Source organism: Mobula birostris, chromosome 1, assembly GCF_030028105.1.
Source record: "Mobula birostris isolate sMobBir1 chromosome 1, sMobBir1.hap1, whole genome shotgun sequence".
NCBI classification, from domain to species: domain Eukaryota; kingdom Metazoa; phylum Chordata; class Chondrichthyes; order Myliobatiformes; family Myliobatidae; genus Mobula; species Mobula birostris.
Window position 1 is genome coordinate 173,930,590 of NC_092370.1, and position 26,556 is coordinate 173,957,145.

Below are 26,556 nucleotides of genomic sequence, written 5' to 3' on the forward strand. Positions count from 1 at the left end.
CCTGGACTAAGGACTGGTACTTCAGGGCCTTCCTCTCATGAGCCTCCTCACATTCTTCCTCCCATGGTACTGTGGGCTCCACCAGGATGATTTTCTTGTCTTTGGTGGACCACAGTACGATATCTGGTCAAAGTGTGGTTTGTACCACCTCCGGGAACTGCAGCTTCCTCCCCACAATGACCCTCTTCTCCCATGATTTGGCAGCTTGCAGCAGATTAAATTTAGGCCTCTTTGATATGACTAGCGTGGCCCTCTCCTTGATGAAAATGACTGCCCTGTTTGCCTGTCTGCCAGCTGGTCTCTTTTTACACCTCTGCCACTCCAGTGTGTCAGCAAGGGACAGCAGGACCTTGTCGTGCTGCCAGCTATACCGTCCATGTGTTCAAGCTGTTTTGCATCCTGACAGTATGTGTGACACTGAACCTTACTGACTACAAAGCTTGCCATTAGGGCTCTCTGTCAGCCCCCATGTTTGCAACTGTGATGGTATCATACACGGGCCGCAGGAGGAAAGAAATGTAGAAGGGCTCCAGCCTCCAAAGCTCTGCCCAAGTGATCTTGCGCTTGGGAAGATCCCATTTCATCCAGGCTCCCTGTGACCTCAACTCCATTGCCTTTAATACCTGCCTTTCAAGGTGAAGAATTTTTGAAATGTGTAGAGGATCATAATCAGCATCTGTCTAACTCAAATGAAGAAACACAGGGAATGATGTACACCAATGGTCTGGAATAGTGGGCAATATCACCCCTCTTGGGGCAGCGGAAGTTTCTAAGGGGGTGATAAAAAAACAAAGGGGACAGTTGGGGGGAGTGCTCAGTAGCAAGGGATTACAGGCTTAATATAAGAAATGAATTATATATTATAGGCAGTTGATCTCATAATTGATTACAATGATCACGTAGTCATCTCATCTCTTGGTAACTCGCCATTCTCTGAGCCTTTGCTCAAAGCGCTTTATAGTTGCTGAAAATCAATATGACATTTCTGTACTTGACGTATCATGAAAAATCTGGACTGATGAAATTACGTAATTTCTAGACCAGTCCACGCATTATTGCCATTCACTACTGTAGTACAATATTAGCTAGTATGATTTCCATACTCTAATCATGCAGTGACACAGTTCCTGAGAATTAGGGTATTGTATTCAATGGGGTAAAATTCAGAATCTTCCCTTTCAAATGGCCTTGACCGCATTTCTCTAGCCACAGCCCAACCAAGGTATCGCTGCCCCATTTTATGTACCTTCAGGCAGAGTCAGATTTGGCCTGAACTATTATGATGTCCTAGCTTTCCCCTTTATTGATCGCAGTGCTTGAGTTTGGACTTAAACAATAGGTGATTGACTGTGGACATTAATCCTTAATGAAAGTGGCAGAAACAGATCAAACGAAAAAGAAGTGTTTGACAATGTAGTGGGGAGTATCTAAAATAAGTATTTGTACCAGCACCAGGAAATCAACAGCAGCTTATGTGTCTGTTGTCTTTAAACATTTTTTCAAGTGAGACAATTAAATTGTCCAGGCTGTTTAAACATTTGATGAGAATACACTCTGATAAACTAACAAGAACCTGGTTTATTTTCAGTCACTTCATGAACCTTTAAGAAACATAATACACTTCAAAACACGTTTGCCAGCACTTCACGACACAACAGTGATGGTTTGCGTGCTTCATATAACATTTCATTGTTCATTGCTAAATCTGGAAAGCTCCATACAATCGAAGGAGAACTGATTCTTCCAGCAGTAAGGAAGATTCTGAGAATGGTTTTGCTTGTCTCCAGATCAAATAATGGAAGTAATTCCGCTCTGCAACAACTCTGTTCAAAGACAAATATATGAGATGTCTGAGAATGTGGAAGACATATTGTGCAACATACTTAGAACAATAGAATTTGTGCTGCAGTTGGATAAGTCAACTGCAAATAATCTTTCTTTCTTAGTTATTATCACTTCATAAAAGATGGAAAGCATGATTCAAGGGTTGTTATTTGCCAGGGGATGAGAAAAGAGGGAATCAATATTTCGGGCTGTTGAGTGATTTTTCAAAGAGAAGAACCTTCTGTTCACCAACATTCTTACCTGTGCAACAGATGGGGTACCTGCAATGACAGGATGCCATTTTGGAGTTATTACTTTCTTGAAAAAAGTAGTACCTAACATATTTACCATTCACTGTGTTATTCACTGAAAATATCTTGTAGCAAAAATCCTAAGTGATCAGCTGAACAAATCATAAGATTATCACAGCAGTAAATAAAATCAGACCCCATGGTCTTAGATCTTGACTATTTGGAGATCTTTTTATTCAGATTGATGAACGGTTTGAATGCTTGCTCTCACACACAGCAGTCAGGCGGCTCTCAAAAGGAAATTGTCTGAGATGCCTTTATGCACTTTTTGAAACTGTGATAAATTTCTTTGAAGATTTGGATGCTTCTTTCAATAATCAACTCATGAATATTAAGTGTGACTTTGCTTATTTGTCAGAATTATTCACAAAGTTTAATGAAATTGGTCTTCAATTACAAGGAAATTATGTGAATCTTAACTTCTGTCCAAGTTTACCTTATTCACTGCCGCGAACTTTTCCAATTTCCAAGCCTCTCAAAGGTGGAAGAGAAAGAAAGAATGACAGGTGATGATCTTCAAATTAGCTGTGCCCACCTGGGCAACCTGCAATAAATACATGTGAAAGAGATTTAAGATCTTCTTTCGATCCAAATTCCAGCTTGGTAATAAATTCATTCCTGAACACTTTTTGTGAAAAATTAACAGGAAGGATGGAAGAAGAACTAATCTCACTACAAAATAACTCTGAGCTGAAGCCAAAGTTCAAAATATCATATTAAGACTTGTTGTTGCAGAAAGAAATCTCTGAACGCTATACTGCACTATGGAAAAAAGTCAAGATGTTCTTTAATCCATTTCCGACATCATACTTAGCTGAGCATGGATTAGTACAGTCACCCAACTTGTTTCAGAGCAATGAAACAGACTGCAAATTACTGAAGATGGGGATCGAAGACTCCTGAGTAACATTCAGCCTGACGTTGAGAAGCTGGTATCACTGCACCAAGCCTATCCGTCTCCTTGATAGGTGAAGAAGCAATGAAGTAGTGAATAGTTGGACTACTAATGTTCAGTCAAAATTTGTTGATGAAAATTGTTTTTATTATAAATAAATAAAGAAATAATTGTATTTATAGCTTCTAATAGATTTGAATAATTTTAGCAATTAATTGTCACTGCTTTGAATTTGCAGTTCCTGTTTTTTTCACTGTGCAGCGTAAATCAAAATTATTTATAGTTTTATGTAATGGCCAGAAAGAGAAAGGGGAATGCTGGGGTGTGGGGTGTGAGCTGAGAGCCAAGGGGGGCAGTAACCAAAAAAGTTTGGGAACTACTGTACACCATGTAAAATATCTTACCAATACCCACTAGATATTCAGTAGATATCCACCAATTTTATTTCACTCTGTCTTCTTTCTCTCTTTTTCTCCTTTTCTTCCCCAAGCCCTCTTTGTATGTATTTTTATATTTAGTTAATATCCAAATTAATACCTCGAGACACAAGAGACTGCAGATGCTGGAAGCTAGACCAGCATACAATCTGCTGGAGGAATTCAGTTGGTTAAGGAATGGTAACCCATCCCCGAGCTGGTTCTAACCATTTTCACCTCTCCTTTCTCCTCTACTGTTCTTATTCTCACCAAATTCAATTCTGAAAGCACTTTTTTCCTGTTTATGGCCTCCAGCAGCTGTGTCCCATCTGCAATCTTCCCCTCCCCCACACCTGGTCTATCTGGTGTTTTTTTCCCCTCTTCTTTCTTTGTCTGCCTCCATCTGTCATTCACCTGCCAACTCCACCCTGTTCACCACCTGCAGGGCTTGACACTACCTGCCTGTTATCTTACACCCCTCTCCAGTACACGAATCACCTCAGAATCTTTTCTTGCCAGTCTTCTTCCCCTCTCAGTGCCGACCATCTCACTTCTCCTTCTCAGTCCTGATGCAGGGTTTCAATCCAAAACAATTTATTTCTCTCACTGCTTGACCCACTGAGTTTTCTCCAGGAGATTATGTTGCTCCTCCTTGATCCTTTCTGTGTTAACATTAACCACATTGTATTGATTCTTTCCTCTGACTGTTTAAGTGTTCAAGCGGCTTTGTATTCTCTTCACCCAGGCTGTCGATCCAGTGAAGCATATATTGTTCTTTCCTAATGCCTTGAATGACTGGCATTGAAGACATTTTTCGATGGCTCTGAAAAATAATGAACACTTTGTTTCCTACTGACTGCAAGTTGCAAAAAATTGGTAACTGGTGAACAGGATGTGGCAGACAAGGAGGATAGAAATAAACGGTTGAAATGCCACATACAGTCGCATGAAAAATTTGGTAAATCCTTTCCAATTACCTGGTTTTCTGCATTAAATACTCATAAAATGTGGTCTGATCTTCATCTAATAATAGACAAACACAATCTGCCTGAGTCAATAACACACAAACAATTGTACTTCTTCCCATCATTACTGAGTACGCCATATAAACAATCACAGTTTAGGTTCAAAAAAGTATGTGAACCTTAGGGGTAACACCATCTACAAAAGCTATTTGGAGTCAGGCGTTCCATTCAATGAGATGAGATTGGAGGTGTTGGATGTAGGAATGCCCTGCCCTTTAAAAAGGACACACAAAATCAGGTTACTGACAGAGCCTGCTCTTCTCAAGAAAGATCTGTTTATATGCACAGTGCCCTGATCTTTCAGAGGACTGTAGAAGAAGAATTGTAGAGATGCATCAAGCTGGAAAAGGCTAAAAAAGAATTCAAAAGACCTATGTGTTCATCAGTCCACAGAGAGAAATTGTCTGCAAATGGAGGAAACTCGGTACTGTTGCTACTCTCCCTGGGAGTGGGTGCCATACAAAGTTTGCACCAAGACCACAATGTGCAATGCTGAAGGAGGTGAAAAAGAACCCAAGTGTAACAGCAAAAGACCTTCATTTGCTAAAGTCTTTATTCATGTGCCCACTATAAGAAAAACACTGAACAAAAATGGTGTTCATGGAAGGTTACCATGGTGAAAAGCACTCCTCTCAGGAAAAAAAAATGCTGCAGGTTTCAAGTTTACACAGACCACATTGATGTTCCACAATACTTTTGGGTTGATATTCTGTGGACAGATGAGACAAAAGTTGAACTTTTTTGCAGAAATGCATACACTGCTATGTTTGGAGGGAGAAGAGCTCTGCACACCAACACCAAAACCTCATCCCAACTATGAAGCATGGTGGGCGGAGTATCATGGTTTAGAGTTACTTTGCTGCCTCAGGGCCTGGATAGCTTGTAATCGTTGAGGGAATAATGAATTCAAAATTGTATCAAGACCTTTTACAGGAGAATTCCAGGGTAGCAGTCCATCACCTGAAGCTTAATCGAAGTCGGATAATGCAACAAGACAATGATCTGAAACACAAGATTAAATCAACAACAGAATGGTTTAAAAAGAAGAAAGTTTGTGTTTTGAAATGGCCAAGTTAAAATCCAGATCTTAACCCAATTGAGATGCTGTGGACTGACCTGAAAAGGGCTGTTCATGCAAGGTATCCCAGAATTATTGCTGTAACAGGAACAGTTTTGAATGGAGGAATGGTCTAAAATTCCTCTAAGCTGATGTGCTAGACTGAGCAACAGTTACCGGAAGTGTTTGGTTGAAGTTAGTGCTGTACAAGTGGGTTACACCGGTTACTGAGAGCAAAGGTTCACATACTTTTTCCAACAAATACATGTAATATTTGATTATTTTTCTTAATAAATAAATGAACAAGTATAATTTTTGTATTATTTTTAATTGGATTGTCTTTATCTAGTTTTAGGACTTACATGATGATCTGATCACATTTTTGGTCATATCTGTACAGAAATAGAGAAAATGCTCAAGGGTTCACAAACTTTCTAACACCACTGTACATGACAGATGCAACTAACTATGAGTAACTGAGAAGTGATTCAATTTAACAGAAACAACATGGTGAAATAAGAATTGTCTTAATAATCTTTAGTTTAAGAAACATTTGGGGTTGGTTATTCACAAAGGTTTTGAAAATGGTATTGGGAACAGGATATTCTATAGAACAGTTTAAATTATCATGGAAACTGATTATAAAAGCAAGCAAGTCAGGTTGACCCTTAATAGTTCATTAATTAGTCTTCAGTTGGATTATTATGCATTTTCCAGGCGATTTATTCATTAAGAGACTTAACACTACCTCCTCCTTTATCTAGAAATGCCTGAGCGAATCAGCACACTGATTTCATCCAAAGCCTTGGTAAATGTTGATGCAAATAAGTCATTGTGGACCTCACCTCCTAAATATCTAATTTTTCATTTCCACCTCCAAGCATATGTTCCTCCTTTACCCTTAAATGGTTCTGTCTGCTACATAGTTATCCTTTTGTTCTTGATGTATGTATAGAATATCCAGGGATTCTTTTTAATCCTACTTGCCAAAGGATTTTAATGGCCCTCATGACTTTCCTAATTCCCTTCTTGAGTTCTTTTCAGGTTTCTTGAAGATCCTGAAGGGCTCTGCTTTTCTCTTCCTCAAACTTACTTTGACTAAATCCTCACCTCTCATGATTTCCAAAGTTCCCTTGCCATCCTTGTCCTCCCCTCTTACTGGAATATACCTGTCATGTTATCTGTGCACATGGCCTTTCAACCCCCTGTACATGTTCACTTTGGACTTGCTCAAAGGCTGTAACCAATGAACTCTCCTTAGTTCTTGCTGAATACACTCTTAATTTGCCCTGCTCCAATTAAATACTCCCTGCAAGATCCATACTTATCCTTATCTATAGCTATTTTAAAACTTAGAATCACTGTTCCCTAACTCAAACTTCAAAACTCAAAAGTTCAAAGTACATTCATTATCAAGGTATGTTTACATTATACAACTTTGAGATTCATCTCCTAACAGGCAGCCTCGAAGCAAAGAAACCCCAAAGAACACATTTTTAAAAAAGACTGTCAAGTACCCAATGTGCAGAGAAAAGAGATCATGCAAACAATAACTGTAAGCAAATAGCGTTCTGAACAATAGTCCACCAAGAGTCCCCAGACTCTTAGTTCAGCGCAGAGCCGAATAAACATTGCAGAGCATTAAGCTGAACCACCCTGTCCTTTGGCTCAGGCCCTGACACTCTGATCTTTTCAATCTTCTCTGGTGCTTAAATTGTCATCCAAACATTGGTTCAGTAGCTTTGATAGACTCTGGGGCATGGACTCTGCCACCTCGATTCAGCCTATACCTGACATTTCTGATGCAGACTGGTGCTTAAATCACCATCGAAACATCGGGTTCAGACACTTTGGAATAAATTATGGGACAGAGATATTTGTAATCCAGGGTAAATGTAGAGAGTTGGCAATTATGTCGAATTCCACAGGCCAACGCAAACTGTTGTCGAAGATCTTGTCTGTTGAATCGATCCAAAGTCCACTTAGATATATCACCAAAGTGACCTGTCACAGCAATGTCATCTTCAAGTGATTACCACATGACATACCCAGGCAAGGTTTAACTTTGAGTGGTCCCACAGGACATTCCTAAATCCACTCCTTTGGATTATACGAAGTAACAGACACACATTCTGGCGCAAATCTTGCCCCGGCAGTTCTTAAATCCAAGTCTTACTCAGACTACGAGAGCAGCTGTTCTGTCTCTCTCATTCCAACTGACAGTTTCCCCCCTCTGTCCCTCCCCCTCCCCTCCCCCTCTTCCGCTCCCCCTCCCCCCTCCCCACTCCTTCCCCCCTCCCCCTCCCTACTCCTTCTTCCCCTCCTCCCCCTCCCTACTCCCTCTTCCCCCTCCTCCTCCCTCTTCCCCCTCCTCCTCCCTCTTCCTCCCCGTAAAAGTCAGAAGTGAGCTGAGAAAGCTGCCACCTGACGTCATTGTTAGCCCTGCCTCACTCAGGCACTCTCTTAAAGTGACAGGCCACAGCAAAGGAAACCTAGGGATTCGTAACACTTGCTTCGGCTCAGTTTTGTCGTATCGAATTGCCTCCAAATTTAAACGGAAGATACAGACTATTGCTTGTGATCATTTACCAGAAAAAGAATGATTAACAAAGTATTTTGTTGTTTTCCTTGTTTCATTGGCCACCTGTCAGAAATTACTGAGATTCATCAGCGCCATCTTAAACCAGCATCAGATACTGAATGGACAGTCACCTGGCCAGGCTCATATCCCAATTCCCAGTCCAGTATGATCCCTCTTCTTATTGGACTATCTATATGTTGATTTAAGAAACCTTCCTGGATGCACCTTTTTAAAGACAATTCGATATATGACAATAATGAAGATGTGTACATTTTGCAGCGTCAGAAACCTTGTAAGTGTTGCTGCTTAGAAAGGCAAATAACAGAAGCAGACCAATTAACAGGGCAGCAGTAGTTGGTACAATCATGTCTCAAAGATATAACATAATTTGCTCAGTTCTTTCAGGTAAAGTTACAGTTCACACACCTCTATGTTATGCCTTTATTGTAGCCAAGCTTTCAGTCAGCTTCTTGATCATGATCTGACACAATTTGGTACCAAGCTTTATAAGAGAATATTAGAACATGCGGTTAAAAGTTTGATCAAAGTTCGATGTTAGACTTGTAAAGAGGTGAAGAAGCATTTTGATTGTCTTATGTCCTAAATTCTACAGCTTAATAAGATGATAGATGAAGACATGGCAGCTAAAGAATTTCTGGAATAATACAAATATCTTGTTTTTAAAGAGATGGTCACTGATAGGATGGCAAGGAATGAGAGGGATTTTAAAATAATTTTAAGGATTTCCAAATTAAGGTGTTGTTTATCCAAAAAACAATAGCAATCAGGAAGTAGAGGGTTAAATGATGAAAGGGGGTTGGCCTGTGTTTATACTTTGGCATTGGAACTTTTTAGTAGTTTTTAGATACCTATAAGATCAAAGTCAAGGCCAAATGGGCAATAACATAATGTGGATAAGAGCTTCAACAAAGTTGTTGGATTAAAGTAGATAGAAGTATAGTGGAAAACTAATTTGCAATGATTCTGACATCAGCATGACAGAACAAGGACCTCTATTGTGCTGGAAGGTTACATAGTTTTGTGAGGTCCCACATTAATTGACTGCATGTTGGTACAGGGTGGTTTGTGTGAGTTCTACCTTTGTAGCACATGGGCAAAAGTAGCATGAGATGCAGTGGGACACTAGATCCTGAATCAAATGCTGGCAGACTGTTAAAAACAGCTTTGATAGTCTTCCGGCTGACACTGCATTTACACTTTCTGTAAGATAATGAGAACAGGAAGCTTCTAATGGCTACATTTATCCTGATGCAGAGGACAGAAACTTAATACCTTTAAAAGAAAATAAAATTTTATCTGCAAAATTTAATATTTTGAAGTTCAGCAACTTTTATATTTTGCAATAAATACATTTTCTCGTACAAACTTTTAACAGCTGTGGCTTTTATCCACTTCCAGCAGATTATTTTAATTTCATATTTTTCTTGTACACTGAAATTGATTTCATGGTGCTCTCCACAATCTTTGCAGAGCCATGTACTCCGATTCTGCTGCCTTGTGCATTTTCAGTTTTCACTGATCCCTAGATTGCCCTTTGTTTCTTTGCTCTTGTTTCTGTAATATGCTTACTCTCCAACTTTGTCTAGATCTGAATAGCCTGACCTGAAGCATGGACTCGGCTTCCTGCTTTACAGGTGCTGCATTGGCTCCTGACTATCTCCAGCATTTTATTTTCTGTTTGTTCACTGATCTGCCTTCAGCTCCTGATGATCTGATCTTCGAAATTTAGCTCTGAAAAATTTCCAACTTTGTTCTCTTTCCTTTAATATATTAAAGTGTGTATTTTGAGTTCAGCATCTGGGTTTGGTATTGACACAGCAGCAGTGTTGACTCAGAGTCAGACATCTGAGGTGTCAAAACGTACTCCAGAGATTTCATCTCAAACGCCCAGGCTGATGTACCCATGTGGAAATGCTGGAACTACCATTGTTCAGCTGACCAACTAAATCAAGACTCTTTATACTTGCACAGGCTTCCCCAGTACCCATTGCACTATTTTGAAGAGGTATGATCATCGTGCTTGCTTCAACTTGCAATTTTCAGATTTTGATGGCTGTTGTTTCCTCCAATGGAGCAGTGACTTATGTTGAAAATAATTTAGATTTAAGAGTTTTGAGCAACAGGAATGTGTGTTTATTTTTGACCCTTCTCATTTTATCTCTTGATTTACTGTCATCGTCAATTTATTTTGTTTGCTGTGTTTCTCATATTAGAGACACCGTTTAAATATAATTGGTTTGATGGTAGGGTCATTGCTTCAAGTGGCTTGTTGGTTCTCGTAGGAATACACAGCCTTTCAAAAGAGAAAAGGGAGTAATTGGGGAAGTCAGTTTAGTTTTTTGGAGGTGGGGGCAAGAGTTTTGCAGTCCCAGGATTCATATACATTTACAGAACATACCTGTATCAATTTCTTTTCAAAGATCAATTAGTTTGACCCCACTCTTCTACTTTTTCTCAGTCACCTTTCTGACTCCCTTTACTTTATCTAGACCATCAACAGCTCTTGTCATCTTGCAAACCTCTTCGCATTCTTTTCATGGTGATGCGATAGTGTAGCATTTAGTGTAACACTTTAACAGTTTTTATGTTCTTCCTGTCACTGTGTGTGTTTCCTCTGGGTGCTCTGGTTACTTCCCTCATTCCAAAGACATACGGGTTTGGGTTAGCAAGTTGTGGCCATGCTGTGTTGATGGCAGACGCATGGCAACACTTGCAGGCTGCCTCCAATGTATCCTTGGGCCATGTTGGTCATTGATGCAAACGATGGATTTCACTGTATGTTTCAATGTTTTGATGTACAAGTGTCAAATAAATCTAATCCTCTTCCAAACAGACCAGTCTTCATTTTCCTAACATGCTGCATCTTCATAACTGAGCTCCCTCATCCGTGGCAGCATTGTATTTTCTGATCCCTTCCATCTCTGTCATGAAGCCTGATGCCAGTATCTCCAAATGAGGTCTCACATCTGAATTGTACATTTTCCTATATAAGTCCAGCTAACTCATCATTGCGACTGGTTTTCAGTTTATTCATAATCATTGTTAGTCACTTTGTCCTTCCCTGCCTTTCTTAGATCCAGTAGAATGCAATGATTTCTCCATCGCACATCAAGCAAAAGCTTTTAAGCTTAATTGTCATTCAATTATTCTCAATGCTGGCAATCATTCCCACAAGGGTGAGACCTCAGCCCTCAACCCAACTCCCTGTACACTCATGACTGTGTGGACATACATATTCTGCACTAACAGTATCTATAAGCTTGGAGAAGATACCATCGTAGTGGGCCAATCTCAGATAATGTTGAGTTGGAGTGCAGGAAGCCTAGTGACATGGTGTCATGACAACAATCTTTCTCTCAGTGTCAGCAAAAGAAAACAGCTAGTCACTGACTCCAAGAAAGGGTCAGTGCACATGCTCCTGTTACAGCAACAGTGTCGAGTTTGAGAGGGTTGCAAGTTTCAAGTTCCTTGGAGTGAACGTCACTAATTACCTGCCTTAGCCGAGAAAGTTCTTCAATGTCTGTGATTCCTCAGGAGGCTAAAGAAGTCTGGCATATACCCTGTGGCCTTCACTAATGTTTATCAATGCACTATATAAAGTATCCTATCTGAGCAGCTTAACATGGCAATTGTTCTGCCCACTGCAGTCCCACTGTTATAAGATTATTGAATGTTTTCCTAGTAGGATAAGATGGATTCTTGGTCTCACAATTTACCTCTTTGTAACCTTGCACCTTGCTGACCAATTGCACTGCACTTTCTCTGTACTGTGGCTTTATTCTGTGCTCAATACTTGATATGACCTCAGCACACACTTATACTGAATTGGTCTGTATGGACAAAACAGAAAACAATTATTTTCACTGTACCTTGGTACATATGGCAAATGTAAACCAATTTCCCAGATGTTTGTTGAAGTAGTCTAAAAGTGTGGTTCCTTCTTTAATGACCCCATTAAGTAACAACAATGTTTAATTGCCATATGCTGGAACAATTTAATACCCCCAGTGAATTCTGAAATTGTTCATTTTCCTGTTATTATTCATAATTATAATCAATTAAACCATATTATTTGAGTTTTTATTCTTGCAATGTAGCTCATTACAAAATGCTAGACAAATAATGTTGTCTCATTGAAACATACAGTGAAATGCATACAGTGTTAGCTGTCTCTAATCTAAATGCATATGAGAGTAATGTATGCAGTAAAAATAAAGTATATGTGTAATTTTATTCATGCAACTTATTTATCACTTCAGCAGCTGGCCAGTAGACAAAAAACTACAAATTTATGAAGCCAATTGATATCCGAGAGCAGAGTTTTAGCATAGTTAGCCTTTGTACTTTCCTTCCCACTGTATTAAATTTCAGGGATCCTAAACACCTTTGGATTGCTCTAAAATTTTTCTTTACTCAAAGTTACAAGCAAATGACAACAAATTGGCCACATTGTATAGGTGTTGCCTGCACTTGACTACAATGTGTAATTGTAGTCTATTTGCCATAAACTGCCCTATGTTCCCTATAAATTTCACCCTCTATATAACCAGTTTCCTGTGTTTAAAGAAAATCCATAACCACTGGCACTTGACCATGTTCATTCAGTCTGCATGTAAGTTCAGCAAAGGAAAACCATTTGGATTTGCACTCCTGCTCATCTGGATACATTGGGCTTCTACTGATTAGTGTGTGGAATATTTTCACATGCTTAAATTTCTCTGCAAGAAACTTTGACTATTTTTTTTAAACTAAAGTTTACCAGAACTCGGGACACTGAGTGTTAAGAGTAAACGTTGGGGTCACCAGGTACAGTCTCCTCCAAATGTGTTGAGTGTGCACAGTACTATGTTTGTCAACATGGAGTATTGGGTGTGCACAGTACTGTATTTGTCAACGTGGAGTATTGGGTTTGCACAGTACTATGTTTGTCAATGTGGAGTATTAGGTGTGCATGGTACTGTATTTATCAACGTGGAGTAGAGTGAGTTTGTAAATTTGGCAGGAGCAAAGGATATTGGGAGTGGCAAGGGTGGAACACCATGGGAAAGGTATAGGGCAGCTGGCAGAGAAGGTGTGCTGGGGCAGTGGAGGGGGTTGGGTGATGCAGGCCTGAGACACAAAGCAAGGTAATTTGATTCCAAACAAATGATTTATTGATCACTACAGAATGTCTCTCTGGTGATTCCCTTTCCTCCCCTCTCCCTTCCCCTTTTCCCAACTATGATTCCCCTCTCTCTGCCCCCTTTCCACTCTCAGTCCCCATAGAGACTCATATCAGATTCAGGTTTATCATCACTCAAATACAGTATGTCATGAATTTTTTTGTGTGACAGCAGTACATGCAATACATAAAGTTACTGCAGTACTGTGCAAAAGTTTAAGACAACCTAGCTATAGACAATCTGTAAGGCATCCGTTAGTCTTGCGGGATCATGGAAAGTCTTCAATTTCCAGGGCGCAGGCCTGGGCAAGGTTGTATGGAAGGCCAGCAGTTGCCCATGCTGCAAGTCTCCACGACACCAATGTTGTCCAAGGGAAGGGCATTAGGACCCATACAGCTCGGCACCAGTGTCGTCGCAGAGCAATGTGTGATTAAGTGCCTTGCTCAAGGACACAACACGTTCCCTCAGCTGGGGCTCGAACTCACGGCCTTCAGGTTGCTAGTCCAATGCCTTAACCACTTGGCCACGTGCTCACATACATATATATATATATATATGTGTGTGTGTGTGTGTGTGTGTGTGTGTGTATATAAAGGACTTTTGCACATTACTCTAACTACAATTTGCAGATTCAGTAGTATTTTCCTGTGATTTCAGGTTGATAATTTTATTGCAATTACATTAGATTTTATTCTTGATCTGTGTAAGAGATGGAAAAAGCAAAAGATGATTTATCAAAGTCATTTCAACAACCCCAAGTCAAAATAAAATTTACTATACTACCTTGAAATTAATTTTCTCACAGGCATTTACAGAAAAATGAAGAATTACAATAGAATTTATGAAAAACTATGCACGAACAAAGACTGGCAAACAACCACTGTGCAGAAGTTCAGAGTTGTGGTGACTGAAGTTATCTACATCAGTTCAGGAGCCTGATGGTTGTAGTGTAATAACTGTTTGTGAACCTGGTGGTATGGGACCGATGGTAGTAGCAAGAAGAGAGCATGACCTAGATAGTTGGAGTCCTTGATGATGGTTGCTAATTTCTCAAGGCAGCACTCCATGTAAATGTGCTCAATGGCAGAGAGGGCTTTGCCTGTGATGAACTGGGCTGCATCCACCACTTTCTGTTCCTGGGCACCGGTGTTTCTACACCAGGCCATAGCACAGCCAATAAGGGCACTCTCAACTGTGTATCTACAGAAGTTTGTCAAAGTTTTAGATGACATAACGAACCTGTGCAAACTTCTAAGAAAGTAGAGGTGCTGCTGTGCCTATTTGTGATGGCACTTTGGTGCTAGTCATAGAACAGATCCTCTGATATGATAGCGCCGAGGAATTTAAAGCTACTTACCATCTCCACCTCCAATCCCTGTTGACTGGCTCATGGAAATCCAGAATGATCAATGTGGACAGGACTAAAGAGATAACGAACAAGAGAAAATTTGCAGATGCTGGTAACCCGAGCAATACACACAAAATGCTGGAGGAACTCAGCAGGCCAGGCAGCACCTATGGAAAAAAGTGCAGTCAATGTTTCGGGCCAAAACCCAAAGAGATGATTGTGGACATTTGGAAGTCGCAGGCTGACCATTTCTCACTGCATATAAGTGGCTTCTCCATGGGGAAAGTTAGGAGCATCAGGTTAAACTCTATCTGCTATTTCTCTGCCCATATCTGCATCTGAGCTATATCGCCCCTCCTGTTGTTGGACTGTCCACATATTGATTAAAGAAATCTTCCTGGATGCACTTAATATATTCTGCCCTATTCAAACCCCTTGCACTAAGAAGATCTGAGTTTATATTAGGAAAGTTGAAATCCCCATGACAACAACCCTTTTATGTGGCTGTTGGGGAGGGGGTGTCTGTAGTACAATCCCATCAGTGTGATTGCAGTCTTCCTGTTCCTGAATTCTACCCAAATGAACTCGGTCTGACCCCTCCATTAAGATTCCCCTGAGTTCAGCTATGATATTGTCCCTGATTAGTAGTGCAACTCCACCCCCCCACCTCCTTTTCTATCTTTTCTAAAACTTCGAAAACCTGGCACGTTAATAACCCACCCCTTGCTCCTCTCTCAACCAAGTTTCAGTAATGGCCACAACTTCATTGTTTATGAGTACTGATCCATGTTCTAAGTTCATCACCCTTACCCATTATACTCCTAGCATTAAAACATACACACTTCGAACTGTCTGACCCATCATACCTGTTATTTCAATTTTTGCCTTTCACTACTTTTCCTAACATCTACCTTCTGCTCCAATCCTTTCCTTATTGACCTGGTGCTCCAAATCCCAGCCCCCTACAAAACTTGTTTAAACTCTCCCAAGTAGCATTAGCAAACCTCCCGGCCAGGAAATTGGTTCCCCTCCAGTGAAATTGCAACCCATCCCTCCTGTACAGGTAACCCCTTCCCCAGAAAAGGTTCCCATGATCCAAGAACTTGAAACGCTGTTCCCTGCACTGTCCCTGAAATCACTCATTTACCCATGCTCTGCACTAGCCCGTGGCACCGGGAATAATCTGGAGATTAGTACCTTGGAGGTCCTTCTCCAGCCTCTTTCCTAATTATATATTCACTACGTCAACCTCTTTCCCTTTTCCCCATATGTCATTGGTGCCAATATGCACTGCGGCATCTGGCTGTTCACTCTCCCCCTTGAGAATACCCTGCAGCCACTCTGAAACATCTTGGTGTCTCTTTTGTGACCACAGAATTTCCTTTCTGTCCCCTATAACCACCATACTGCCTGACTTTACCCTTCCCTGTTGAGCCTCTGAGCCAGCCACGGTGCTGCCATGCTCTGATGGGTCAACACACAGCGGTATCCAAAGCAATAAGCATGTTGCTGAGGGGAATGGCCACAGGGAAACCCTGTACTGACTTCTTAATTTCTTTACCTCTCTTGGTGGTCACCCATCTACTGTCCGAAGCCTGTACTCTGGATGTGACCACTTCTTCAAAAGTCTTATCTATCATATCTTCAGCCTCCCAGATGACCTTGAGAACATTCAACTCCAGCTCCAACTCCTCGACCCTGTCAGTCAGGCACTGAAGTTGGGAGCATTTCCTGCAGATGCCATCATCAGGGATACCATCATATACCCCGAATTCCCACATCTGACAAGAGGAGCATTAAACGCTGACTACTCTGTACTAGAAAAATGGCTTGCCTCTTCTTAACTGTGCCTTTGCTGTTGAGCCAAAGACTTCTCATTCTAACACTAGCACACTCCGTTTGAGCCTACCTTCCTTTTATTTGCAGCCTAGTTTAGGCCTCTGTTACCGACACTTCCTGTGCCTGCGCAGCCAGAAAAACACTGGCCTTACCCAGATCTACTCCTTTTACACTCTGTCACCTGATCTTTTTAGGATTTTGACACTGACACACGCACTCTATGCGCGAGCCACCGAAAAAAAGAAAAAAGCATGGTAATCTGTCTTCCTTCCACCCATTAGAGATATTTATCAGGAGCACTGTGTACACAGGGCCCTTAGCATTGTCAGTGACCCCTCCCTTCTGTGCCTTCTCATCAGGCAGAAAGTACGATAGCATTAGGACAAAGAGTGTTAGGATAGGAAACAGCTTCTACCCCTAGGCTATGAGACTACTGAACTCCCTGCCATCACCCAGGTCTCATTACACATGTCATTAGCATTATATTTTTTACTTTTTGACCTGTGTGGTAAATACACCTTATACTAAATGTCAATCTTCTGGAATATAGTTTAATATTTGCTAATTTATTTGTAGTAATAATACTTTGTTTTGCATGTGAGTTATATGTACTGTTTTATACACCTTGGTCAGAGGAACGTTGTTTCGTTTGGCAGTGAACACGTATACAGTTGAATATCAATAAAGTTGAACTTGATTTTACTAGCAGTCTTTGCAGATTTGTCACCATGTTTTAAAGTACTCCATTGTTTATCAGTTCTCTAAGGAAAAATAACAAATGGTGCAGGAACTGAACTTCAAAGTAGCCTTATTTTGTGAAAAACCGATCTATTTTACAATTTTTTTTCTTTCCAAGATCAATTGGAATTAATCAACATTACTGATAAGGATACTGCTATCAATGTTGGAAGTAACCTGGAAATCAGAGTCTCTGCAGGCAAGTGATCACTGCTAGATGGACAGATTTTATTCAAAACAATTTGAAGAAATTAAATCGTTTATTGAATTTGTACTGTTGTGGAAATAGGCACTAATCATGAAACATACGCCATGCACTCTATGCAGGGGCATCGTTTCGGCAGATGAAGGACCTTGGTGACGTTTACTGACTGAAATGGTTTTCAATAAAGCAGTCAGAAGCTTGGATGATATAATGAGACAACTTTGCCAGGGTCATAAATTACAGAGCGACAGTTTTGTGTTCCTGTTTTAATTGGGAGTCATAACAACATATGACAGTTAAGGAACGCAATCAAAGGATAACTGAATTAATTGCCTATACAGTCAATAAATAACAATCCAATTATTGATGCAAACACGAGGAAATCTGCAGATGCTAGAAATTTCAGCAACACACACAAAAAGTGCTGGTGAACGCAGCAGGCCGGGCAGCATCTATAGGAAGGGGTACAATCAACTTTTGCGTTCACCAGCAATTTTTGTGTGTGGTGCAATTATTGATACCTATTGTGCATTCTTTTGCAGATGCAGAGTTAGTGATAATATCAATGATGTTTTGATGAATGGCATTGAATTGTAGCTATCAGAACAAAATCTGACATCATTAAATAGGAACTCTATTGTTCAGTGTTTTTTTACATTGCTGGCCCAAATAACAAAGAGGTGGGGGATTTGGGTTATTTATCCAATGAATTTAAAACAGGAAACCCCTACCAGGAATTTAGATGTGAGCTGAGAAGTCAGAGACAGAAGAGCATGGATCATCTGATATGCAATTAGATTTTCAGATTCTGATATTTTTATCACATGTACTTGGAAATTTATTAAGTGAACATGGACTATTTATGGTAACGGAAGTGTAGAATGCAGAATACAAGTAGAAAACATTTAATTATAGAGCAACACTGAGTCACTTTAGGAGTCACAGATGTGGACTCTTTTAGGACAGATAATGTAATGTTATCATCTATGTTCAGAAACTATTGGCAGATGCGATGATGTGGTTTCCTTTATGGGTATTCTGCACATTGTAGGATGTTTGTTGACAAGCTGTATTCCGGTGCCGGTTTGCTCAGAAAAAGCTTGAGTGAAATATCAGGCACTAGTCATAGTCATAATCATACTTTATTAATCCTGGGGGAAATTGGTTTTCGTTACAGTTGCTCCATAACTAATAAATAGTTAAATAGTAATATGTAAATTATGCCAGGTCCAGGACCAGCCTATTAGCTCAGGATGTCTGACCCTCCAAGGGAGGAGTTGTAAAGTTTGATGGCCACAGGCAGGAATGACTTCCTATGACGCTCAGTGCTGCATCTCGGTGGAATGAGTCTCTGGCTGAATGTACTCCTGTGCCCACCCAGTACATTATGTAGTGGATGGGAGACATTGACCAAGATGGCATGCAACTTAGACAGCATCCTCTTTTCAGACACCACCATGAGAGAGTCCAGTTCCATCCCCACAACATCACTGGCCTTATGAATCAGTTTGTTGATTCTGTTGGTGTCTGCCACCCTCAGCCTGCTGCCCCAGCACACAACAGCAAACATGATAGCACTGTCTACCACAGACTCGTAGAACATCCTCAGCATCGTCTGGCAGATGTTAAAGGACCTCAGTCTCCTCAGGAAATAGAGACGGCTCTGACCCTTCTTGTAGACAGCCTCAGTGTTCTTTGACCAGTCCAGTTTATTGTCAGTTCGTATCCCCAGGTATTTGTAATCCTCCACCATGTCCACAATGACCCCCTGGATGGAAATAGGGGTCACCGGTACCTTAGCTCTCCTCAGGTCCACCACCAGCTCCTTAGTCTTTTTCACATTAAGCTGCAGATAATTCTGCTCACACCATGTGACAAAGTTTCCTACCGTAGCCCTGTACTCAGCCTCATCTTCCTTGCTGATGCATCCAACTATGGCAGAATCATCAGAAAACTTCTGAAGATGACAAGACTCCGTGCAGTAGTTGAAGTCCGAGGTGTAAATGGTGAAGAGAAAGGGAGACAAGACGGTCCCCTGTGGAGCCCCAGTGCTGCTGATCACTCTGTCGGACACACAGTGTTACAAGCACACGTACTGTGGTCTGCCAGTCAGGTAATCAAGAATCCATGATACCAGGGAAGCATCCACCTGCATCACTGTCAGCTTCTCCCCCAGCAGAGCAGGGCAGATGGTGTTGAACGCACTGGAGAAGTCAAAAAACATGACCCTCACAGTGCTCGCTGGCTTGTCCAAGTGGGCGTAGACACGGTTCAGCAGGAAGATGATGGCATCCTCAACTCCTAGTCGGGCTGGTTGGCGAACTGGAGGGGATCTAAGTGTGGCCTGAACATAGGCCGGAGCAGCTCCAGAACAAGTCTCTCCAGGGTCTTTATGATGTGGGAGGTCAATGCCACCGGTCTGTAGTCATTGAGGCCGCTGAGGCGTGGCGTCTTCGGCACAGGGACAAGGCAGGATATCTTCCACAATACAGGAACCCTCCGGAGCCTCAGACTCAGGTTGAATACATGGCGAAGTACTCCACATAGCTGAGGGGCACAGGCTTTCAGCACCCTGGTACTGACACCATCCGGTCCTGCAGCCTTGCTTGGGTTGAGACGTTTCAGCTGTCTTCTCACCTGTAGAGCTGTGAGGCCCACCTTGGTGGTTTCGTGTGGGGAAGGGGTATAGTCATGAGAGCAGGGTGGGGGACTGTGAGGTGGGGTAGGAGGGGAGAGTGGAATATGTGTTGGTTGGGGGCCGACAACAGATGGCTCATGTGTGGGATGGGCAGGAGCCACACTGTCAAATCTGTTAAAGAATTTCACCTTTATGCGACCATATTGACTGATTAGGTGGAAATTTTTGCAAAGGTGCTTCTATTACTTTGCTCATAATTGCTTCGAACATTTTTGCATAACAGATGCAAAGCTAATTGGCTTATAGTTGCCCTCCCTTTACACCCTCCTCTCCTTTTGAGTTGCGATACCACATGGGCTATTTACCAATCTACTGGCACTGCTCCACAATCTCAGGATTTTTGGGAAATAATACCAATGCAGCCGTGATCTCAGTTATCACTTCTTTAATGATCCTACAAAATAAGCCAGGGGTGTTTTCATCCTTAAGCCTTTTCTAATTATCTACTGATAATTATGGCATTTAATTCATTCCCAGCTTTAGTCAGAATTAATGGTATGTTTGTAGTATCTTACACCAGAAGGACTGATGAAAACTATTGGCAACTCCACTGCTATTTCTTTGTACCCCCTAACTATTCTTCAGGGAGATAGCATTCACTTAGACCTATCTCTTCCTTTCATGTAAATTAAAAACAATCTAATTGTATTTGTATTTCTCACTAATTTATACTCATAGTTTTTTCCTTTCTTAAAAAAAAATCCTCCTTTGCCGATCCTGAGTTTATCCCCATCTTTGGCTTTGTCACCAGTATATATGATAAGCACTATTGATTGGTTCACAACAAAACTGCAAAATGGCCATATGCTAGAATGGATTATTACCAAATAAATTATCCTTTTCTTAGCGCATGAAAAGTGATTTATATTTTCCAAAATTCACAGTATATTATTTTGTATCCTATTTACAGAAAAGTTTTTAAAAAACAGCATCTCACAGCAGAAAGTTGGTGCATGTGAATCATGCACACAAACATGAAAATGTACTTTTGTACTTGGGGTCAATTGTAATTCAGGAGGGTTTAATAATTGTTCAGAAGATAAACACACACGAAATACTGGTCAGGCAGCAGAGTGAGGGTTTGGTAAAGCAAGCTAAAGTTTCTGTCAATATCCAGAAACCTCTGCAAACAACCATATGTTAATGTTTTATGAGGAAAGCATTGGTCTTGGTCATAATATGAAGGAAGAAGAACAATTTTCACTAATTTCATGCTTATTGCGCATTTTACTCCTTTTATGTCATAGTCCAAGGTGATTTCCCAGCCTCAAGTACCTTTTCCACATAATCTTCCCCAGTTCATTGTTTTCAGTATTCTAATCAGTTCATAGGGTAAGCTCAGGGAGAAGTTTTACAAGCACAAGTCCTTGGAATGCTTCCAAAGGAATTGGAGTGGTGGGGTGGGGGAGGGGAGGGGAGGGTAAGAGTTGTCTGCCATCTGAGTAATTGAAGACCTTCAAACATGCTTTGAGCCTGTAAGTACAAACGTATACTAGCAAGGACACCAGAATAGCTCATCTTCGTTTCTAATAATTACTTGCTTCTGTATTTGGGTTGAACTCTGAACTGTACATTTTAAAGAGACCACACTAATTGAGAAGCTATTCCATCTTTAAAGCATAACTGAAAGATCTACCACCAATGGTGGTGAATATTGTTAAAATAAAATTGAAACACTTCAATGTTCCTGCCATTGTTGTCCCATGCATCATTGGAGCATGTTGAGAAAATGTAGGTCAACTTATCTTTCTGGTATTCATTGTTTGACAGGAAGCAAATAATTTCCTATCATATGTTATCAAAATAAGATGCCTTTTTGGTAAAATGCTTCAATGATGTAGTTTGTTTGATTTATAGATTCCCATCAGTCCAATAATTTATCACCATAAACTTGACTTCCAATTTTGTAGATGCTTGACTGCTTATCTAGAAACCGATTTTGAGCATGGCCGAGACATCAGTTGAGGCCAGGATTTTCTTTGGTTCCATCAAGGGCCAGCTTCATAAATTTCCATTGCACCAATTCCATTCCTGGAGAAACAGTAATTTTTATACCAGCTATTCCCTGATCTAAATAATTAGTGATAAGCAGACATCAAATCACAATCATCAAACAAATAGCACACTTAGCTCATGGAGAAGTGCAGCAGAGAAACAGGCCCTTCGGCCCATCTAGTCCATGCCAAAAGCATTTCAACAGCCTACTCCTATTTACTAAACAACTTAGCCTGTGTTGTCTAGTTTGAAGCAGCCAAATTAAATAACCCAATCACAAACAAAATAAAATCTGCAGATAACAGGAATTCTGCAGATGCTGGAAATTCAAGCAACACACATCAAAGTTGCTGGTGAACGCAGCAGGCCAGGCAGCATCTGTAGGAAGAGGTGCAGTCGACGTTTCAGGCCGAGACCCTTCGTCAGGACTAAAATCTGCAGATGCTGGAAATCCGAGCAACACACACAAAATGCTGGAGGAACTCAGCTGGCTGGGCAGCATCAATAAAAAAGAGTAGAGTCAACATTTTGGGCTGAGACACTTCGGCAGGACTGGTTAAATTAAATAACCCATTGACTTACAATGTACCTCTTTAGTAGTTAGACCAGGTGTTGTGGGACCAACAAGTCTGTGGCTCTATAGACTATACTTGTTTGCAAAACTATCTTTTTAACTTCAAACTGATTACTGCTTGCCATTTACATGAAGAACTGAAGACTGGCTCCCATTTATGACCAGAAGCTAAATAAAAAATATCAGATGGAATTTTAATTTATTCAAAAACAATTCTTTCATTTTTAGAAATGTCATCTGCTAGTGTTTAAAAGGCTGAGGTCGGCAAGAAAAAACAAGAAGCACCCAGGCCCAGGGCAGTAAATATCTATCACAACAAGTGATAAAGGAGAAAACAAAACACATGGAATTAGGTAATGATGTGAAATTCGTAAGCTGGTGCAGAGAAGATGCACATGTCAGTGCATAGCACAAACTTTGTGTTGAAGCAAATAACAAAAATGGCAAATAGTGACATAGGAATGAAAAGTTTCAACCAATCCAATAATATATGAATTTCCTCAACTAGGAATACCTTGCCAGTGGATATCAGATCATATGTAGAAGCAAGAGTAATTTATTCAGTCTCTGTTTTACTTCAGTGGAAGCATTGTTTTTATCCAAATGACTTGCAGTCTTATTGATACACATTAGTATATGGAGTAGACAAACAATTTGCAGTAGTTCCTTATGTGCCAGTGACATTTTAAGGTCAGGTCCTAGGCAATGGTGCAGATGACCATTGGCTTCTGTCAAGTTTGTGTTGATCCATGATAACTCATTGGGTATTCTTCTTAAATTAACCACCAGAATATCAAGCCACCTTTCAGAGACAAACACCTAATCAAGGAACATTGCTGACATGTTAAAGAAAAGTGAACAGCTTCCAGGACTGTTATCAGTCCTATTAAGCACACTTTTTGCTACGGATCCAAATTGAAAAATGAAGCTATTTATCTAAAGATTGAGTGAAAGATGGAGTAGAACAATGCTGCAAGTTATATTTTGTTATCAAAGTTTTGTCAACCCAAAACTTGAGTGGCATTACTGCACGAGTGAAGTTGAGTTGTTGGTGATTATTAAGTCTAAGGATTCCTTGGTTACGTGCTCTCTAAGCCTTTAGGTATTACTGTCCAAATGGAAACAGTTACAAATATGTATGGGGGTTGGAGGTGAGAAGTATTCAAAAGAATTGTATAAAACATCAACTATGAGCATTTTGGATAAAATGACAGACTCTCAGGATTTAAAATTTTAGTGGAAGGGAGGTGCCCATCATTTAAAGTTGCTGATATTTGTTTGGACAAAGAAGACTGGCTGAAGAGCATTATATTCATTGTTTCTTGACACAAGGGTAGCCCAAAGGCACTAATAATAAAAATATATAAATCCATTGTCTGGATATTTTATTTGTGTGACAAAAGAGACACAAAGCATTTTTGAGGGAGAGGAAAAGTTGCATTATCAAATCTTCGTTCCACAAACACTTCCAGGTGGAAACATGACCTCTTTCTTGGAATAAATGGGCAATGTACTAGAATATTTGCATTGTACTGCTTCTGAGATATATTTCTTCTGAAGTATTCACTGTTGTCATTCAGACAAGCAGGATCCGCCACGCTGGTGTTCATGCTCAGTTGAAACTTTTCCCATCCTTTTTGATGTAATCTTTTTAAAACCTCTGCCTTTTTTAAAATCAGTATATTTCTTAATTATGGCAAGTGTGATCTAAGTTTCCAGTTTGAGTACTGTCATACCACAATCCCTAAAGCTAGAGTTTAGCAATCCATCAATAATAAAATTCAGAAATTGTAGATATTTCTTTACAGGTCATCTACAAATTTATTTTGTCACGCTTCATTTAAAACTGAGGAATAATAAAGTCAAGGGATGAAGTAGATCTTAAATACATCAACCTTTTGGGTCAGCTTAAGCCTCGTGCTCAGAAGATTTTGACCACATCCCTTGAGCATACCAGTCCAATTGATGAAGAACGTCCTTTATAAGGGTCAGTCCCAATGCCAGGACTGATTAAAAATATTCTTATTAAAAAGTCAACTATCTATAGTATTAAAGACAAAACTCTTGTACTTAAAACCATATAAAAATAATTTGTTTTATTGCTACTAATTTCAGGGCCCATCAAGGATTTTAGATCTACACTTGTCAAAATTGCTCACAAGGGCCACGTCAACAACAAAAGTCGAGGACAGTGTACACAATATTGTCTGCCTTAAGTTAAAACCCATAAGCGTGATTTGTTTTCCTTTCCTGTACCTTTGATGACTTGTTTTGAATGTATCTTTGCTATGCACTGGTGGCACCAGAGATTTTTTCTTGCTGGTGCTAAAAGTGGGGCTGAATTATTCGGTGATGGTTCTGAGGGATGTACTGTTTGGTAATATGTATTCGCAAGGCCAGATGTGTGGTGTTCAAAAGTCAGTTTCAAGCATTATGTGCTTACTATAAATGCCTCTGTTGATTCACAAGCAACAGCAATTGATAAATATAATATAGAAGTGAACTGTGACAGTTTCCACAGCTTTGGAGACAATCCGGGCTACACAGGGCATAAACAAACAAACCAGAAGAGCATCCGACCCACAGCGCACAACATGAATCACACACCACCACTGATATTTGCTCCTTTTTACTCAAGTCTTTACTTTCATCCACCATGATGGCAAAATGTGCAGCCTCCTTGATTTCTGCACTTGACATCCTTGACATCTGACCATATCTGCCATAATAGCCATAATTTCATTTTGGATATTGTGATGGGTATTTTTGGTATTTCCAGGATTGTCCTCTATTTTTTTTTTTAGCTACAGTCTTATCAAACTGCCCAATTACACTGAGCAACTCCACAAAGTTTCCCCTATTGCCAGATCCATCATCCTCCCGGTGTCCTCGCTGGGCAATGCCTTGGCACGCAGTATAGTGTAGAGAGTCAACCACTGCTCTCATATACTCACGATTTCCTTGGACAATCTTTGCATGTCCTTTATCAAGCATATTTCCCAATCTCGATCTGTCTTGTTTTCTCAATCTGAATTCGGCCCATGCGTCCATAGCAAACTTCTGAGCTGCACTTACATGGTGGGTTTTGAAAGCTATTGTAGCTTTCCGCCAGTTGCGGTAAACGGTGATGGCGAAGGTAGACTCAGAATGGAACCCATGTCCTCCACACAGGAAATGCCTGCATGCGAAGCAGAACGTAGTATCTTTCGTGATCGAATATTCCAGCCACGAGTACAGGTCAAACCAGCCACGAATAAAGCTCCTTTGCTGATTGCCAAACTGTTGCAAAAGGAACTTTTTCAATGCTGGCCGATGGAGTCCTTCCTCAGGTTGCTGGCTAACATCGCTAACAGTATTCCCACTAGCACTAAGAGCAGCTTCATCCAGATTCCTTTCTGAATCCCGCTCCATTTCTTGTTCCTCTACTTCGCTCTCACACTCATTCGATGAACTGCTGTCATCCTCATCCCCACTTAATTCTTTCTGCATGTCACTTTCAATTAAGACAGGCTCAGGCTGAGACACCACTGATTCCTCTAGATGAGGTCGTTTTCTCACTAAAAATCGATCCATTTTTCACGCCAGCCAAAATAATGCACGTGCCAGGCCCACGCTAGCTTGTAAAAGCACAATGTGTGTGTGTGGCATCTGTTAGTCTCGTGAGACCATGGATCTGCGCCTGGATCCTGCACAATGTATGTATACTATCAATCTTTCGCGTGAGTGAGAGTGAGTGACATCACCACCTTAAGTGATCTTAGATCAGCTTAACTGATCCGAGCACAGCAACGGCAAGACATTGACAACAAACAAATAAGCAGAAGTGTAGAGTGGATCTGACTTTAGACCAGTACAGAGTTTATAACT

General features: G+C 40.6%; 1 protein-coding gene and 1 long non-coding RNA gene across 19 annotated transcripts in view; one reads left to right on the plus strand and one right to left on the minus strand.

The window, feature by feature from the left end:
* LOC140201702 (alpha-(1,6)-fucosyltransferase) overlaps window positions 1–26,556 on the plus strand; it is an 889,182-nt gene that overhangs the window by 627,579 nt on the left and 235,047 nt on the right. For 11 of the 16 annotated variants that reach the window (XM_072266344.1, XM_072266353.1, XM_072266324.1 and 8 more), the window contains one exon: window positions 17,336–17,416. The exons of the other annotated variants lie outside the window; for them this stretch is intronic. The gene's annotated coding sequence lies outside the window, so the exon portion shown is untranslated. The remainder of the gene's footprint in view (window positions 1–17,335; window positions 17,417–26,556) is intronic. 16 annotated transcript variants of the gene reach the window in all.
* LOC140201769 (uncharacterized) lies at window positions 1,579–7,731 on the minus strand. Of its 3 annotated transcripts, none has more exons than XR_011886957.1 (4): window positions 7,577–7,731; window positions 3,945–4,269; window positions 2,572–2,679; window positions 1,579–1,823 (listed from the first exon to the last, which is right to left on the minus strand). It is a non-coding gene; the product is annotated as an uncharacterized lncRNA (long non-coding RNA). The 3 variants fall into 3 exon arrangements; XR_011886956.1 differs by lacking the exon at window positions 7,577–7,731 and adding an exon at window positions 2,086–2,105 and having other exon boundaries at window positions 3,945–4,852; XR_011886955.1 differs by lacking the exon at window positions 7,577–7,731 and having other exon boundaries at window positions 3,945–4,852.